Source organism: Temnothorax curvispinosus, unplaced genomic scaffold, assembly GCF_003070985.1.
Source record: "Temnothorax curvispinosus isolate PA1 unplaced genomic scaffold, ASM307098v1 QBEX01001638.1, whole genome shotgun sequence".
Lineage (NCBI taxonomy): Eukaryota > Metazoa > Arthropoda > Insecta > Hymenoptera > Formicidae > Temnothorax > Temnothorax curvispinosus.
The window spans coordinates 28,967-33,623 of record NW_020211418.1 but is presented as its reverse complement, the minus strand read 5'-3'; positions in this window follow the sequence as shown (position 1 = coordinate 33,623).

Sequence of the window (4,657 nt, the reverse complement as noted above, 5' to 3'; positions counted from 1 at the left end):
CAAAAACGAGCGATTTGATTCGCAAAAAGTATCACGCCTTGAAAACTGGTAAAATGGAGAAAGATATCGCGTTGGAAAGGCACTTTAAGCTCATCATCGAGCTTCTAAGGCAAATTGCCGAAAACACCGTTGGCATTTTTCGCGAAGACGCGTCATAGTGCGCGGATACGATGACCTGTGGCAGGCGGATGTGGTCGAAATGCGTCCATACACGCGATTCTACAGAGGCTACCACTACATACTCACCGTCATCGACGTGCTGAGCAAGCACGCATGGGCCGTACCGCTCAAGGCCAAGAGCGGACTCGAGGTTACTACGGCGATTGCGAAAATAATTCGAGACGGCGGAAGATGTCCGAAAAATCTGCAGACTGACAAGGGGAAAGAATTCTACAACGCAAACGTGCAGAAACTCTTGAAGAAACATAATATCAATCACTATTCGACCTATTCCGTAATAAAGGCATCGGTCGTCGAACGATTCAATCGCACGCTCAAGAACGACATGTGGAAAATGTTTACACGCAATGGAAATTACAAATGGATCGACTCGCTGCCGGATCTCGTATCAGATTACAACGCGCGAAAGCATCGAACTATCGGCATGTGACCCATCGATGTTACCTCCGCGATCGCCGACAAGCTCCTAACAACGATGTACAGTCACGTAAAGATCGCTGCTCCCGCGCGATTTAAAGTGGGCGACTCGGTACGCGTGAGTAAATTCAAGACAATCTTCGAGAAAGGACACGCCAAATTGGACCACGGAGGTGTTTAGAATCGTCAAAGTGCAAAAAACTAATCCTGTGACGTATCTGTTGGAAGATTCCTGCGGAAAACCCGTCGCCGGCGGCTTCTACGAATACGAGTTACATTGCGTTGCTAATCCCGACGTGTATCTCGTTGAAAAAGTTTTGCGCAAAAGGGGGGATGAGATTTATGTAAAGTGGTTAGGATTTGATAATTCACACAATTCATGGATACACAAGAATAATGTATTGTAAAAATTTATTACAATATAAAAACATATTATACATATAAATGAGTCATTTATTTTCCTAAATATCTAAATGTAATTACAATATATTTACAATAGTATTTTATAATGCCCCAATGGCAGCGTCTCGGTAGAACCAGGTATAATATAACGCTTATCGTCGTACGGATTTAGAGCTATTTTTGTTTCGGACATGGTGTATACTTTGTGTTGTTTGGATCTTATGCAAGCCTGCTGTCGCGTCATTTAAATTTCGTCGCGCAGACACCGCGTGTAATCGTCGAACGTTATCGACTTGGCTACGACGTTACTCTTAACACCTTTAGCTTTTTTCGTATCTTTCTTACCGTCGACTCGCAAGGCGTACATCTTTGCTCTAAGCCCGACGAATTCGGTCATTATCGTGACTTTACACTTGTCGCGATACAACGGTAACATGTACTCGTGATGAAATTTATACAAACATGTCTTGGATATATCGAGGATGCACATACCCACGTAGATTGGTTTGTCGAATTTCACCTTAAGTTTTCGCATTTCTATTGCTACTAGGTTCTCCGAAAAGACGCTTCGACTGTAAAAATTTGGTTTTGCGATCATTGCCTCCGCGCCGTATCTACCCTCCCAATGAGTCACGAGTCGCACGTCAACGTGATTGCGCACGTTCTCCATGGTTTAGCCAAACACAGCGTTGTTCATTAATTTGTATAAATTTTTCTCGAAATCATTCTTGGCCAATATTCTAAATTTCGTATTGAGTTCTATATAATCGCGAAGCCATGGAGATTGCGCGAATTTCAATACGCGGTGAATCTTTGCTATACGAAGACCGTGTCGAGTACACTGCTACAGGTTGCGATAATTTATGACATAACGTTTCTTATCGTATAATGTTGCGAGGAGCTTGTCCTGCTACTTACCGGGTGGTTTATCGCGCGTCGGACAGAACGGTAGGTCAGTGTGCGCGTCGTGAAGATGTTGCGAATACTCCAAGTCGACTTCGAAAATGTAACCTATCGAGGAATCTAACGCGACATCCATAACATTAAAATTGGTTACGTCGTCGACCCATTGAAAATCTGCGTATGGCAATGGTTAGCACATTTGCCCAGCTGTGCAGGTTGTTTACATCGAAATACATCAGGTACCTCGACGGTTTTGATGGATCGTACGACTGCATGTATTTGTTGTTGGCCAGCGCGTATCTGTTTGAACATTGATTCAACCCGCCGCGTATACCTTGTTCGATAAACATGACCATGTCAATGTCGGTGAGCAGTTCGAAATTGATACGCGTATGCTTCAACATAGCGTTCTACGTAAAACCCGGTAAAGTATAATAATACGCCGGATCGAGTCCATAACTCGCGACGCAGCTATCGCGAAAATTTTCAAAGATATCGGCCAACAGCAAGACATCGGTTTTGAGATATAAATCGCTGTAGTCACCGAGCGTTCTCGCGTAGTACCGAGCGTGCGCGTAATCGCTCTCGGATACGGTGTCACCTGTCAATAAACTGTAAAACGAGTCGCGCGGTGGTAAACACAAGTCCTCCAACTTTTCGACGCAGTCAATGTACTCGTACGGAAATACGCCTTTTCGTGTCAGCAAATCAAAATTTTCTGAGGATAATTTACAAAATTTGCGTTGCAATATTTGCAGTTTATCCTTGCTGAGATAAGATGCCAATTTGTCGAGACTAGCGGTGAGAATTGTATGAATCGATAAATCGCAATTTGACGCAAGTTTTCTTATCTTTATCTTCGGTGCTTTTAACGTTTTTCGTAAACAAAATGTATTTTTCTTTTGTAATTTTGGGAGTAAGTCTACATGTCCTTCGTACGCTGTTGCTATTTCCGTTATAATAAAATGTACGTCGTAGCCCGATAAATTGTGAAAAACAATAGGAATGCAATGCTGTTTCCGCGTTTTATGATTGCTGGATCATCGTGGAAAGGATGCACTCTTCGGAGGGTCGAGAGACACTTGAACAATGTACAGACAATTTACAGGATACTTTATTACGTATCTAATTACAGTCTTGGTTTAATTATTGCCTTTACAACTTGCGATAACGAGATTTGCAATCTGAGCGTGTGACTTTCTTTCGATCGCTCTTTTGTCAGACTGACTTTCGGTTGGGAGGACTTCGTGTACCCCACCTCTCACCTCACATATACTTGTGTCGAAGTTTTGTGTTAGAACCAATTAGATTAAGAGTTGTCATGTTATGCCCATATAAGGACATTGAAACAATATGTTTATGTTCCAACACATGCAAACAGGTCGGTGAGAGGTCGAGGGGTACCGAGAGTGGGATGTCATAGAGCGTTTTCAAATACTTCTAGAATCGTGTATTTTTCTAGAATCGTTTAGAATATTTCTAGAATCGGTTAAACCGTGCAAATCAATTAGGGGTGCATTCCGTAACATTCCACCCGCCTCGTTCTGTTTTCATGAACGACGAATACATTTGGTTAAACATTGTAACTGTAGAGTGATACCGGCTTACCCGTTAATAATCACTCTACCCAGCAGAGCGGCTTAACGCTTAGGAGGTTCGTCATTATCAGATTCAATGGGCAGTTTACACAGTTGTGTTACAGGTCGCTTGAGGGTGGATCTGGCCGTCTTGATGGTCACAACGCGTACTAAATCGTCATCTCCGGTATGGCATTGGAGTACTCGGCCAATATCCCATTTAGTTGGCGGGAGACTAGGATTGCGTAATAGCACCAGGTCACCGATCTTGAGATTGATTTGACGAGTTTGCCATTTTTTTGTTGCTGCAGAGAATTTAAATAATCCGATGACCAGATCTTCCAAAGCGTTCCTGTAGTTGTTGCACCGTCTGCCATCGAGATAGTCTATTGAGATTTATATCCCCAACGCTAGGGGGAGGGAACCGCTTTTAGGTACGATCCAACAAGGAAGTGGTCCGGGGTTAACGTGTCAAAACTCTCGGGGTCGTCGTACAATGGTGCAATCGGACGAGAGTTTAAGATACACTCCATATTACAGAGTAGAGTAGTGTTGAAGTAAATTCTCCCAGTATTCTTTTCAAATAAAATTTTACGCTTTTTACGCCAGCCTCTCAGAGTCCTCCGAATTGAGGGGCTGCTGGAGGTATAAATTTCCAGGAGATTTCGTCAGACGCAAAATGATTCTGTATGTCCGGATCTCGTAAGATCTCGCGGATATACCTAGTCAGTTCCTTGTCGGCACCTTGGAAGTTGGTTCCATTATCGCTATAAATTATGCTAGGTAGGCCTCTGCGGGCCGTAAATCTATTGAAGGCCGCTAGGAAACCGTCGGAAGTATAATCATCCGCGATCTCAAGGTGAATCGCACGAGTCGCTAAGCATACGAACAGTACGCAGTAAGCTTTATGCGTTTTGTGGCCTCTTCCTTTCGCCGATCGGATAAAGAAAGGACCCGTGTAATCTATTCCGGTATAGTTCAGGCAACGTAGGCGAAAACCATGCGTTATTTGGAAATTTGTTCTCGAAGAATGAATTCACTTGAAACCTTTTGAAAAGTGTTTTTTTACCATTAAATGGAAAAGTTTACCTATTTATTTTATGTGCTCTTACTTATTTTTGGAAAAAAACGAAAAAACCGATTTTTTTAAGACAAATGCGAAAAACTGATTATAATTT